The sequence below is a fragment of the Triticum aestivum genome, chromosome 3D (assembly GCF_018294505.1).
Source record: "Triticum aestivum cultivar Chinese Spring chromosome 3D, IWGSC CS RefSeq v2.1, whole genome shotgun sequence".
Classification (NCBI taxonomy): Eukaryota; Viridiplantae; Streptophyta; class Magnoliopsida; order Poales; family Poaceae; genus Triticum; species Triticum aestivum.
The window spans coordinates 444922812-444938563 of NC_057802.1; positions in this window are offsets into that span (position 1 = coordinate 444922812).

The window sequence follows — 15752 nt, forward strand, 5'->3', positions numbered from 1 at the left end:
TTAGCATCCTTTGGATTGACAAAACCTTCTGGTTGCATCATATACAACTCTTCTTTCAGAAATCCATTCAGGAATGCAGTTTTGACATCCATTTGCCAAATTTCATAATCATAAATGCGGCAATTGCTAACATGATTTGGACGGACTTAAGCATCGCTATGGGTGAGAAGGTCTCATCGTAGTCAACTCCTTGAACTTGTCGAAAACCTTTCCCAACAAGTCGAACTTTGTAGATAGTAACATTACTGTCAGCGTCAGTCTTCTTCTTGAAGATCCATTTATTCTCTATGGCTTGCCGATCATCGGGCAAGTCAACCAAAGTCCACACTTTGTTCTCATACATGGATCCCATCTCAGATTTCATGGCCTCAAGCCATTTCGCGGAATCTGGGCTCATCATCGCTTCCTCATAGTTCATAGGTTCATCATGGTCAAGCAACATGACCTCCAGAACAGGATTACCGTACCACTCTGGTGCAGATCTTACTCTGGTTGACCTACGAGGTTTGGTAGTAACTTGATCAGAAGTTTCATGATCATTATCATTAGCTTCCTGACTAATTGGTGTAGGAATCACTGGAACTGATTTCTGTGATGAACTACTTTCCAATAAGGGAGCAGGTACAGTTACCTCATCAAGTTCTACTTTCCTCCAACTCACTTCTTTCGAGAGAAACTCCTTCTCTAGAAAGGATCCATTCTTAGCAACGAAATCTTGCCTTCGGATCTGTGATAGAAGGTGTACCCAACAGTTTCCTTTGGGTATCCTATGAAGACACATTTCTCCAATTTGAGTTCGAGCTTATCAGGTTGAAGCTTTTTCACATAAGCATCGCATCCCCAAACTTTAAGAAACGACAACTTGGGTTTCTTGCCAAACCACAGTTCGTATGGTGTCGTCTCAACGGATTTTGATGGTGCCCTATTTAACGTGAATGCAGCCGTCTCTAAAGCATAACCCCAAAACGATAGCGGTAAATCAATAAGAGACATCATAGATCGCACCATATCTAATAAAGTGCGGTTATGACGTTCAGACACACCATTATGTTGTGGTGTTCCGGGTGGCGTGAGTTGCGAAACTATTCCGCATTGTTTCAAATGAAGACCAAACTCGTAACTCAAATATTCACCTCCGCGATCAGATCATAGAAACTTTATTTTCTTGTTACGATGATTTTCCACTTCACTCTAAAATTCTTTGAACTTTTCAAATGTTTCAGACTTATGTTTCATCAAGTAGATATACCCATATCTGCTCAAATCATCTGTGAAGGTTAGAAAATAACGATACCCGCCGCGAGCATCAACACTCATCGGACCGCATACATCAGTATGTATTATTTCCAACAAGTCTGTTGCTCGCTCCATTGTTCCGGAGGACGGTGTAGCGACCAGACCTCAAATGGTCTGTGCTGCTGTGCACCAGTGTCATCCCTGGATCAGTAATGCTGACACGCATAGTACAAATGGAGGATTTATAATAGAGTAGCAATCACACACTTATTACATCGAATATCTCCAAAGAGAATAAGTATAATAAATATGGCTTAAGGCCATCTAAAACGATAACAGCGGAAGACTTGGAAGATAAGTGAGTCCATCAACTCCAGCGGCATCACTGAGTATAAGACCACGACCTAAGGCACCTTACTCGTCCTCCGAAAAGTTTGCAACATGAAACGTTGCAGCCCGAAAACGGGTCAGCACATAGAATATGCTGGCAAAGTAACACATAGAGAATAATGAACATAATAATGCTATACTACATGCATATATGGCTAGTGGAAAGCTCTATGGTTACAGTTTTGCGAAAAGCCAATTTTTCCCTACTTCAAAGGAATATATTTTATTTAACTATCATGGTGGTTGTGAAACATTGAGATGGTTGACAGCATCTCAATCCCAATTAAGAATCATTATTAACCCAACAAAGTTAATTAAAAGTAACATGGTGATGGGATTCACATGATAATCCAAGTACTAGATGTTGGAAATATGCCCAAGAGGCAATAATAAATAGGTTATTATTATATTTCCTTGTTCATGATAATCGTTTATTATCCATGCTAGAATTGTATTGATAGGAAACTCAGATACATGTGTGCATACATAGACAACACCATGTCCCTAGTAAGCCTCTAGTTGACTAGCTCGTTGATCAATAGATGGTTACGGTTTCCTGACCATGGACATTGGATGTCGTTGATAATGGGATCACATCATTAGGAGAATGATGTGATGGACAAGACCCAATCCTAAGCCTAGCACAAGATCGTGTAGTTCGTTTGCTCAGAGCTTTTCTAATGTCAAGTATCATTTCCTTAGACCATGAGATTGTGCAACTCCCGGATACCGTAGGAATGCTTTGGGTGTACCAAACGTCACAACGTAACTGGGTGACTATAAAGGTGCACTACAGGTATCTCCGAAAGTGTCTGTTGGGTTGGCACGAATCGAGACTGGGATTTGTCACTCCATATAAACGGAGAGGTATCTCTGGGCCCACTCGGTAGGACATCATCATAATGTGCACAGTGTGACCAAGGAGTTGATCACGGGATGATGTGAGTTATGGAACGAGTAAAGAGACTTGCCGGTAACGAGATTGAACAAGGTATCGGGATACCGACGATCGAATCTCGGGCAAGTAACATATCGATAGACAAAGGGAATTGTATACGGGATTGATTGAATCCCCGACATCGTGGTTCATCCGATGAGATCATCATGGAACATGTGGGAGCCAACATGGGTATCCAGATCCCGCTGTTGGTTATTGACCGGAGAACGTCTCGGTCATGTCTGCATGGTTCCCGAACCCGTAGGGTCTACACGCTTAAGGTTCGATGACGCTAGGGTTATAGGGAAAGCATGTACGTGGTTACCGAATGTTGTTCGGAGTCCCGGATGAGATCCCGGACGTCATGAGGAGTTCCGGAATGGTCCGGAGGTAAAGATTTATATATGGGAAGTCCTGTTTTGGTCACCGAAAAAGTTTCGGGTGATATCGGTAATGTACCGGGACCACCGGGAGGGTCCCGGGGGTCCACCAAGTGGGGCCACCAGCCCCAGAAGGCTGCGTGGGCCAAGTGTGGGAGGGGACCAGCCCCAGGTGGGCTGGTGCGCCCCCCCACCAAGGCCCAAGGCTCATGGGAGAGTGGGAGGGGGCAAACCCTAGTCCAGATGGGCCTTAAGGCCCACCCTAGTGGCGCCCCCCTCTCCTCCCCTTGGCCGCCCCCCTTGGATGGGATCTAGGGCTGGCCGCCTCCTCTTGGGGTGGGAACCCTAGAGGGGGGCGCAGCCCCCTCCCCCCTATATATAGTTGAGGTTTGGGCTGCCCAAGACACACGAGAACGTCTCCTTTTCGGCGCAGCCCTACCCCTCTCCCTCCTCCTCCTCTCCCGCGGTGCTTGGCGAAGCCCTGCGGGATTGCCACGCTCCTCCACCACCACCACGCCGTCGTGCTGCTGATGGATGGAGTCTTCCTCAACCTCTCCCTCTCTCCTTGCTGGATCAAGGCGTGGGAGACGTCACCGGGCTGCACGTGTGTTGAACGCGGAGGCACCGTTCTTCGGTGCTTAGATCGGAATCAACCGCGATCTGAATCGCTACGAGTACGACTCCTTCATCCGCGTTCTTGCAACGCTTCCGCATCGCGATCTACAATGGTATGTAGATGCACTCCCCTTCCCCTCGTTGCTAGATTACTCCATAGATTGATCTTGGTGATGCGTAGAAAATTTTGAATTTCCGCTACGTTCCCCAATAGTGGTATCAGAGCTAGGTCTATGCGTAGTTTCTATGCACGAGTAGAACACAAAGTAGTTGTGGGTGTCGATGTTGCCAATTCTTCTTGCCGCTACTAGTCTTATCTTGTTTCGGCGGCATTGTGGGATGAAGCGGCCCGGACCGACCTTACACGTACGCTTACGTGAGACAGGTTCCACCGACTGACATGCACTAGTTGCATAAGGTGGCTAGCGGGTGTCTGTCTCTTCCACTTTAGTCGGAACGGATTCGATGAAAAGGGTCCTTATGAAGGGTAAATAGAAATTGGCATATCACGTTGTGGTTTTACGTAGGTAAGAAACGTTCTTGCTAGAAACCTATACAAGCCACGTAAAAACTTGCAACAACAATTAGAGGACGTCTAACTTGTTTTTGCAGCATGTGCTATGTGATGTGATATGGCCAGAAGATGTGATGAATGATATATGTGATGTATGAGATTGATCATATTCTTGTAATAGGAATCACGACTTGCATGTCGATGAGTATGACAACGGGCAGGAGCCATAGGAGTTGTCTTTATTTTTTGTATGACCTGCGTGTCATTGAATAACGCCATGTAAATTACTTTACTTTATTGCTAAGCGCGTTAGCAATAGAAGTAGAAGTAATCATTGGCGTGACAACTTCATGAAGACACAATGATGGAGATCATGGTGTCATGCCGGTGACAAAGATGATCATGGTGCCCCGAAGATGGAGATCAAAGGAGCAAAATGATATTGGCCATATCATGTCACTATTTGATTGCATGTGATGTTTATCATGTTATGCATCTTATTTGCTTAGAATGACGGTAGTAAGTAAGATGATCCCTCACTAAAATTTCAAGAGACGTGTTCCCCCTAACTGTGCACCGTTGCGAAGGTTCGTTGTTTCGAAGCACCACGTGATGATCGGGTGTGATAGATTCTAACGTTCGAATACAACGGGTGTTGACGAGCCTAGCATGTACAGACATGGCCTCGGAACACATGCGAAACACTTAGGTTGACTTGACGAGCCTAGCATGTACAGACATGGCCTCGGAACACAAGAGATCGAAAGGTCGAACATGAGTCGTATAGTAGATGCGATCAACATGGAGATGTTCACCGATGATGACTAGTCCGTCTCACGTGATGATCGGACACGGCCTAGTTTGACTCGGATCATGTATCACTTAGATGACTAGAGGGATGTCTATCTGAGTGGGAGTTCATTCAATAATCAGATGAACTTCATTATCATGAACATAGTCAAAAGGTCTTTGCAAATTATGTCATACGCTTTAGTTCTACTGTTTAAGATATGTTCCTAGAGAAAATTTAGTTGAAAGTTGGTAGTAGCAATTATGCGGACTGGGTCCGTAAACTGAGGATTGTCCTCATTGCTGCACAGAAGGCTTATGTCCTTAATGCACCGCTCGGTGTGCTGAACCTCAGCGTCGTCTGTAGATGTTGCGAAACATCTGACATAACGTTTTGATGACTACGTGATAGTTCTAATGGTTTAGAATTGTGGCACCAAAGACGTTTGTGAAACATCGCAGAACATATGAGATGTTCCGAAGACTGAAATTGGGATTTCAGACTAGTGCCCACGTCAAGAGGTATGAGACCTCTGACAAGTTTCTTAAGCCTGCAAACTAAGGGAGAAAAGCTCAATCGTTGAGCATGTACTCAGATTGTCTGAGTACCACAATCGCTTGAATCGAGTGGGAGTTAATTTCCCAGATGAGATAGTGATAGTTCTCCATAGTCACTGCCACCAAGCTAGTAGAGCTTCGTGATGAACTATAACATATCAGGGATAGTTATGATGATCCTTGAGCTATTCGCGATGTTTGACACCGCGAGAGTAGAAATTAAGAAGGAGCATCAATTGTTGATGGTTAGTAAAACCACTAGTTTAAGAAGGGCAAGGGCAAAAGGGATACTTCATGAAACAGCAAGTCGTTTGCTGCTCCAGTGCAGAATCCCAAGGTTGAACCCAAACCCGAGACTAAGTGCTTCTGTAATGAGGGGAACGGTCACTGAAGCGGAACTACCCTAGATACTTGGTAGATGAGAAGGCGGGCAAGGTCGACAGAAGTATATTGGATATACGTTATATGAATGTGTACTTTACTAGTACTCCTAGCAGCACTAGGGTATTAGATACCGGTTCGGTTGCTAAGTGTTAGTAACTCGAAATAAAGGCTGCGGAATAAACGGAGACTAGCTAAAGGTGAGATGACGATATGTGTTGGAAGTGTTTCCAAGGTTGATGTGATCAAGCATCGCATGCTCCCTCTACCATCGAGATTTGGTGTTTGCGTTGAGCATGATTGGATTATGTTTATCGCAATACGGTTATTCATTTAAGGAGAATAATAGTTACTCTGTTTATTTAAATAATACCTTCAATGGTCTTGCACCTAAAATGAATCTCGATCGTAGTGATACACATGTTCATGCCAAAAGATATAAGATAGTAATGATAGTACCACATACTTGTGGCACTGCCACTTGAGTCATATTGGTATAGAACGCATGAAGAAGCTCCATGTAGATGGATCTTTGGACTCACTCGTTTTGAAAAGAATGAGACATGCGAACCATGTCTATTGGTATATATGCATGAAGAAACTCCATGCAGATGGATAGTTTGGACTCACTTGATTTTGAATCACTTGAGACATGCAAATCATACCACATGGGCAAGATGACTGAAAGGCCTCGTTTTCAGTAAGATGGAACAAGAGAGCAACTTATTGGAAGTAATACATTTTGATGTATGCAGTCCAATGAGTGTTGAGGCATGCAGTGGATATCGTTATGTTCTTACTTCACAGATGATTTGAGTAGATGCTGAGTGTATTTACTTGATGAAACACAAGTCTGAATTATTGAAAGGTTCAAGTAATTTCGGAGTGAAGTTGAAGATCGTCGTGACAAGAGGATAAAATGTCTGTGATATGATCATAGAGATGAGTATCTGAGTTACGAGTTGGCATACAATTAAGACATTGTGGAAAGTGTCTCACAATTAATACCGCCTGGAACACCATAGTGTGATGGTGTGTCCGAACATCATAACTGCACCCTATTGGATATGGTGCATACCATGATGTTTCTTATCGAATTACCACTATCGTTTATGGGTTAGGCATTAGAGACAACCGCATTCACTTTAAATAGGGCACTACGCAATTCCGTTGAGACAACAGCGTTTAGAGAAACCTAAGTTGTCGTTTCTTAAAAGTTTGGGGCTGCGAAGCTTATGTGAAAAAGTTTCAGGCTGATAAGCTCGAACCCAAAGCGGATAAATACATCTTCATAAGAATACCCAAAACAGTTGGGTATACCTGCTATTTCAGATCTGGAAGCAAAAGTAATTGCTTCTAGAAACGAGTCCTTTCTCGAGGAAAAGTTTCTCTCGAAAGAATTGAGTGGGAGGATGGTGGAGACTTGATAAGGTTATTGAACCGTCACTTCAACTAGTGTGTAGCAGGGCACAGGAAGTTGTTCCTGTGGCACCTATACCAATTGAAGTGGAAGCTTATGATAGTGATCATGAAACTTTGGATCAAGTCACCACCAAACCTTGTAGGACGACGAGGATGCGTGCTACTTCAGAGTGGTACGTGATCCTGTCTGAGATATCATGTTGTTGGACAATACTGAACCTACGAGCTATGGAGAAGCGATGGTGGGCCCATATTCCGACAAATGGTTAGAAGCCATGAAATCCGAGATAAATGGATCTTTGAGAAGAAGACGGACGTGGACGGTAATGTTACTGTCTATGAAGCTCGACTTGTGGCAAAGAGTATTTCCACAAGTTCAAGGAGTTGACTACAATGAGATTTTCTCATCCGTAGCGATGCTTAAGTCCGTCGGAATCATGTTAGCATTAGCTGCATTTATGAAATCTGGCAGATGGACGTCAAAACAAGTTTCCTTACCAGTTTTCGTAAGGAAAGGTTGTATGTGATACAATCAGAAAGGTTTTGTCGATCCTAAGGATGCTAAAAGGTATGCTAGCTCCAGCGATCCTTCCATGGACTAGAGCAAGCATCTCGGAGTCAGAATAGATGCTTTGATGGAGTGATCAAAGTTTTTGGGTTTATACAAAGTTTGTTAGAAACTTGTATTTACAATAAAGTGAGTGGGAGCTCTAAGGTTACAGTTTTGCGAAAAGCCAATTTTTCCCTACTTCAAAGGAATAAATTTTATTTAACTATCATGGTGGTTGTGAAACATTGAGATGGTTGACAGCATCTCAATCCCAATTAAGAATCATTATTAACCCAACAAAATTAATTAAAAGTAACATGGTGATGAGATTCACATGATAATCCAAGTACTAGATACTCAAGTTGTCCATAACCGGGGACATGGCTAACCATGATTAGTTTGTACACTCTGCAGAGGTTTGTGCACTTTTCCCCACAAGACTCGATCTCCTCCGTTGGATTACTCGCACTACATGGTGTTTGAGTAACGGATGACCGAGACACAGTCTTTCAGAAGTGTTTGCACCTTACGTATGGGTAGACAGTTACACCTACTTTCCCCTACATCTGCTAGTCTACCACTGTAAGAGTTCACACAACTTAGTCAACTATGCTAGAGCCCATAATAGCTTGCGGCTGCACACGGAAGTTTCTAGCATGAATAATCTCATGATCCCTTTGAACCTGGGTGGCGGTCCAAAAGAAAAACAGGCAATCCTGGAATACCCAGGTACCTCAATCCACCCAGATGTGAGTTTTAGTTGCCACCTTAAGTAAACCATTAATTAACAATCTCACATCTGTCATGGAAATCTCTCAAACCCAATCCACGTCTACGAGCATAGCATGGCAATATAATAGCAACGTAGAAGTAACTCCCAAGGGTTTGATAAACAAAACAGGTAATAGGTACTACCTCAACTACTTCCCAATACCCACAATTTATTTAGCTCCTAATCATGCAATGTTTGAGGAATAGATCTAATGCAATAAAAACTGGGTATGGAAGGTATATGATCAAAGTGTTACTTGCCTTGCTGATGATCCGCGAAACCTAGCGATTCGAAGTAACAAGCGGCACACTCCGGGTACTCTATCGCAAACAAACAAGCAGACAATCAGTACTCATCTAATGCACAGGTAAAACTCGAATGAAAGATCCAACCAGAAAGTTCAACTTAAGAACTCCGGTTTGCAAAAAGAATCAACTCGAACGAAGCAACGAAAGTCAAACGGTGAAAGAAACAAGCTTCGTTTACTAATCTGGATCTAGGTCAAATTTTATAGTAGCAAAAACTTGTTTGAGTAGGTTAAACGGAAAGAGAATTTCGAGACGAAACTCTAGGCGCTTGAATCGCCTGATTCCGATAAACGAGCGAAAAGTTAAACAAAAACGAAGATTCGATCAGAAATCGAATCTGAGATAATCGCGGAAAAATCCGACGAAAAAGAAAAACGGACGAACGGTTAAAGAACGGACGTTCGTTAACAGAGAAAAACCGAAGAACGCGTTCGTTAAAACGAACGAGTCGGTGAACGCTCACAAAATAACAAAACCGAAAAAACCGATCTAGGGTTATTTTTTAAACGAACGGTTTTTTTAAAACAAAACCGGCAACGAGGCGAGGTGCGGCTACCTCGTCGGGGGCGTGCTCCGGCGGGGCTCCGGCGGCTCGGGATGTTACAAACCTACCCCCCTTAAGATGAATCTCGCCCTCGAGATTCGGGTTGGCTAGAAAACAGGTGGGAGTGGTCCTTCCGTAGATCTTCCTCTCGCTCCCAGGTGGCTTCATCTTCCGTGTGGTGACTCCACTGGACTTTGCAAAACTTGATAACCTTACTGCGGGTAACTCGGCTGGCATACTCAAGAATCTTAACTGGTTTCTCCTCATAGGTCAAATCACTTTCCAGCTGAATCGCTTCCAGTGGCACAGTATCTTTTAGTGGTATCTCAGCCATCTCTGCGTGGCACTTCTTCAACTGGGAGACGTGAAATACATCATGAACTCCTGACAATCCTTCGGGCAATTCCAGCTTGTAGGCAACTTCTCCCATACGTTCCAAAACTCTGTATGGTCCAATAAAACGGGGCGCTAACTTTCCCTTAACTCCAAAGCGCTTCACTCCTCGAAGTGGTGATACTCGAAGATAAACTCTGTCTCCAACTTTGTGGACTGTCTCCTTTCGTTTAGAATCCGCATAACTCTTCTGTCTGGACTGGGCTACCTTGAGCCTATCGCGAATCAACCTCACTTTCTGTTCAGACTCCTTAATCAAATCTGGTCCAAACAACTGACGGTCTCCAACTTCGTCCCATAACAACGGTGTTCTACACCTTCTTCCGTACAAAGCTTCGAAAGGGGCCATCTTCAAACTGGTTTGATAACTGTTGTTGTAAGAAAACTCCGCATATGGTAAATTGTCGTCCCAACTAGATCCATAATCTAGTGCACAAGCTCTCAACATGTCCTCCAAAATCTGGTTGACTCTCTCGGTCTGTCCATCTGTCTGTGGGTGAAAGGCTGTACTAAATTCTAGCCTGGTTCCCAATGTTTCATGTAACTGCTTCCAAAACTTCGAGGTAAATTGGGTTCCTCTGTCTGATACAATGGTCCTCGGAACTCCATGCAAACATACGATCCTGGTCATGTATATATTTGCCAACTTAGCACTGGTGTAAGTGGTCTTCACTGGAATGAAATGAGCCACTTTCGTCAAACGGTCGACTACAACCCATATTGAGTCATAGCCTGAGCGAGTCCTGGGTAATCCCGTGATAAAATCCATGCCTATTTTATCCCACTTCCATTCAGGTATCGGCAATGGTTGTAGAAATCCTGCTGGCTTCTGATGCTCTGCCTTCACTCTCTGACATACATCACAAACAGCTACATACTCAGCAATATCCTTCTTCATTCCGGTCCACCAAAAAGTATTCTTCAGATCCAAATACATCTTGGTATTCCCTGGGTGAATCGAGTACGGTGAATCATGGGCTTCTTGCAAAATCAACTTCCTGATCTCCGGATCATTTGGCACATATACGCGGTCCTCAAACCATAAGGTATCGTGCTCATCCTCACGAAATCCCTTGGCTTTTCCTTTTCTCATCTTCTCCTTTATCTCTTCAATCTCCTTGTCTGTCTTCTGAGCTTCTCTGATCCTTTCCATCAAGGTAGACTGAATCTCCAATGTCGCTAAATAGCCTCTTGGGACTATCTCCAAACATAGCTCGCGAAGGTCCTCGGCTAACTCCTGAGGTAACTCTCCTGTCATGAGGGTGTTGACATGACTCTTGCGGCTCAACGCGTCTGCTAATACGTTAGCCTTTCCAGGGTGATAATGCAATCTCATATCATAATCTTTAATGAGCTCCAACCATCTCCTCTGTCTGAGATTTAACTCCTTCTGCGTGAAAATATACTTCAAACTCTTGTGATCCGTGTACACCTCACAATGGTTTCCGATGAGAAAATGTCTCCATGTCTTCAATGCATGCACCACGGCTGCTAATTCCAAATCATGCGTAGCATAATTCTTCTCATGGGGTTTTAGTTGTCGTGAAGCATATGACACAACTCTTCCTTCCTGCATAAGCACTGCTCCAAGTCCTCGACGAGAAGCGTCGCAATAAACTTCATAGTCCTTGCGTTGATCTGGCAGAATCAACACTGGTGAGGTAACCAATCGTTTCTTCAACTCCTGGAAACTAGCTTCACATTCCTCAGTCCAATTGAATTTGGTGTCCTTCTTCAATAGCTCAGTCATGGGCTTAGCAATCTTCGAGAAATTCTCGATGAATCTCCGGTAGTATCCTGCAAGTCCAAGAAAACTCCGGATTTCTCCAACTGTCGTGGGTGATTCCCAACTTGTCACTGTGTCAACCTTGGCAGGGTCTACTGCTACTCCTTCTCCAGAAATAACATGTCCAAGGAATCCAACTTCCTTCAGCCAAAATTCACATTTGCTGAACTTGGCATATAACTGATGTTCTCTGAGCTTCTCAAGTACCAATCGTAAATGCTCCTCATGCTCTTCCTCATTCTTGGAAAAGACTAAAATATCATCAATGAACACCACGACGAACTTATCCAGAAATTCCATAAACACTTTGTTCATCAGGTTCATAAAATAGGCAGGTGCGTTAGTCAGACCAAATGACATAACGGTATACTCATACAATCCATATCTAGTGGTAAATGCCGTCTTGGGTATATCCTGCTCTCGAATCTTTAACTGATGGTATCCTGATCGTAGATCGATCTTGGAAAATACTTTAGCTCCTTGTAGGCGGTCAAACAAATCATTGATCATCGGCAGTGGGTACTTGTTTTTTGATGGTCACTTCATTCAATCCACGGTAATCAACAACCATCCTCAGCAATCCATCTTTCTTCTCCACTAGAAGTACTGGTGATCCCCAAGGTGACGAACTTGGGCGAATATAGCCTTTATCCAGTAACTCCTTGATCTGCTTCTTAATTTCCTCCAAATCTTTTGCGGGCATCCTGTACGGTCTCTTAGATATTGGCCCGGTGCCTGGCAAAAGTTCAATCAAGAACTCAATGTCTCTATCTGGTGGCATGCCTGGCAACTCTTCTGGAAATACATCCGGGTAATCCTTCACCACTGGTACTTCCTCCTGTACAACTCCTGATAAGGAATTTACTTGAGTCCTCTTCGGCATATGCCGGGATACATACTTGATCCTTTTTCCTTCCGGGGTGGTAAGCAAAATCGTCTTGCTGGCACAATCGATGTTTCCTCCATACAACGATAGCCAATCCATTCCCAAAATCACATCCAAACCTTGCGACTCCAAAACTATGAGGTCTGAGGGGAAAACATGCCTACCAATGGCCAATGGTATCTGAAAACATCCTTGGCTGGCCATATACTCTGCTCCTGGCGAGGTTACTAACATAGGGGTTCTGAGAACTTTGGTGGACAGCTTAAACTTATTCACAAATCCCCTTGATATGTATGAATGCGATTGCACCAGTATCGAAAAGAACGGTTGTAGTAAATGACTTAACCAAAAACTTACCTATTACTGCATCAGGCTGAGCTTCAACCTCCTCCACACTCACGTGGTTCACATGTCCTTTGTTGAACGGGTTCGGCTTCTTCCCAGAGCTTCCATTGCCATTTCCATTTTGGGCTTCAGGACATTCATTGGCATAATGTCCAGTCTTCTGGCACTTAAAGCAAGTGACTTGGCTCAGGTCCCTCTTGGCTGGGGTAGAATGGTTGGTGCGGTTCTGTCCGTTGCTTCCTCCATTCCCATTACCATTTTTAGAGCCATTATGGTTGTGCGAACTACCTCCTCCATGGGTATGCTGAAACTGTCCTCCCGGCTTTGGGGCAAAACGAGGCTTCTGTTGAGCTCCTGAGTTATACTTCCCTTGTCCATACTTCCTCTTACGGTTTTCAATCTGCTGTTGCTTCCCTTCAATCATGAGAGCTCTATCTACCAACTCCTGGTAGTTGTTGAAGGTTGCTACCATAAACTGCATACTCAGTTCATTATTCAGTCCTTCCAAAAATTTCTCCTGCTTGGCAGCATCTGTAGCAACGTCATCTGGTGCATAACGTGCTAATTTACTGAAATCCTCCACTACTGGCCTACGGTGCGTCCTCCTTGGCGTAGGTTGCGAAACTCACGCTTCTTCATAGCCATAGCTCCTGCTGAAACATGAGCTGTACGGAAAGCTTGCTGAAACTGGTCCCATGTGACAGTGTCAATAGGGTGCGTGGCTGTATAATTCTCCCACCATGATGCTGCGGGTCCATCAAGCTGATGTGCGGCAAAACGCACTCTTTCCGCATCTGTGCATCCTGCAGTGGTCAACTCCCTTCCAACTTTGCGGAGCCAATCATCTGCAACAATCGGCTCGGTGCTACTGGAAAACACCGGCGGGTTTAGCCTCAAGAAACGGGCTAACTGATCAACAGGTGGTGGTGGCGGTGGGTTGTTGTTGTTGTTGTTGTTGTTGCCTTGGTTCTGTACTAACACTTGCATCAGGGCATTCTGTTGCTGAATCAACTGGGTGATCTCCGGTGGGACAACAAATCCGGTGTCGCGTCTCGGAGGCATCTGATGGGTTAGAAAAGATGAGAGTTAAGAATAGAATGAGGTCTAGAGGGAAAACACTACCCATATGCTCATGAGACAAATACAATCAATATCACTCAATCAATTCAAACAAGGCAAAACAATCGATCTAACTAGCGTTACAAAGTGCTTGAACTATACTATTAAATGGGGGAAAACTACTACTGATAGGGTGGTCTACTAAAAATTCTGATCCGTTGAAGACTCCATGATGTCTGCTCCAGCTTCGTCAACAAAGTCATCCTCACTTGGTTCCGAGTCGGTGTCGTCGATGATGATGTAGTTATCCGGACAAGTGCATTCATCAACTTCTGCTTTTGGCACTGGATTTCCCATGAATACTCCAATCTTCTTCTCCAGGTCGTCATTCTTCCCTACTAGTGCGATGATTTCCTCCATATAATCCTCGCGTGTAGCCTTGATTTCTTCTTGGAGCTCCTTGATCTTGGTTAATGCCTTCTTCAGTTCTTCCTTGTCCGTGCACATCTGGTTCTCCTGGCGACGAATATGTTGGTTTTGCTCCTGGATGAAAGCTGCAATTGATCCATCCTTCTTGGTTCTGATCATCTCCAATTGCGCGTCTCGGCGTCCACAAATCTGATAAATTGTATCCTTAAGCTCCTGGTAGTAGACTTCTCCAATGTGTCCCATGGCGATGTGAGCGGCCATGCTCTTCCCTAAACTCCAGGTTGGTGCTTCGAAAACCAATCTTATAGGTTCAGTAACTGGCACAAACGTCCTTCCTGGAATGTGAACTTGAATCTTCCAGCTCTCCTCTTCGGGTAATGTGGCGTTGTAGGTTCCGGTGATGCTTGGTATTCCTATGTTCAAGTACTTGGTGACTTCCTTCAAGTGTCGACCAAACGGCGTGTCTTCATATGGTTGCATGAACTTGCTCCTTGCATCCGCCATTCCTAAAAGAGTAGAAAAAGGAGAGGGGTCAGAGATGAGAAGAGAGAAGCTTTCTTGGGCTTAAGCTTAGTGGTCGTGTCCTACAGTCAGCGTGTGCTCTGATACCACCTTTGTAGCGACCAGACCTCAAATGGTCTGTGCTGCTGTGCACCAGTGTCATCCCTGGATCAGTAATGCTGACACGCACAGTACAAATGGAGGATTTATAACAGAGTAGCAATCACACACTTATTACATCGAATATCTCCAAAGAGAATAAGTATGATAAATATGGCTTAAGGCCATCTAAAACGATAACAGCGGAAGACTTGGAAGATAAGTGAGTCCATCAACTCCAGCGGCATCACTGAGTATAAGACCACGACCTAAGGCACCTTACTCGTCGTCTGAAAAGTCTGCAACATGAAACGTTGCAGCCCGAAAACGGGTCAGCACATAGAATATGCTGGCAAAGTAACACATAGAGAATAATGAACATAATAATGCTATACTAATGCATATATGGCTGGTGGAAAGCTCTATGGTTACAGTTTTGCGAAAAGCCAATTTTTCCCTACTTCAAAGGAATAAATTTTATTTAACTATCATGGTGGTTGTGAAACATTGAGATGGTTGACAGCATCTCAATCCCAATTAAGAATCATTATTAACCCAACAAAATTAATTAAAAGTAACATGGTGATGAGATTCACATGATAATCCAAGTACTAGATACTCAAGTTGTCCATAACCGGGGACACGGCTAACCATGATTAGTTTGTACACTCTGCAGAGGTTTGCGCACTTTTCCCCACAAGACTCGATCTCCTCCGTTGGATTACTCGCACTACATGGTGTTTGAGTAACGGATGACCGAGACACAGTCTTTCAGAAGTGTTTGCACCTTACGTATGGGTAGACAGTTACACCTACTTTCCCCTACATCTGCTAGTCTACCACTGTAAGAGTTCACAC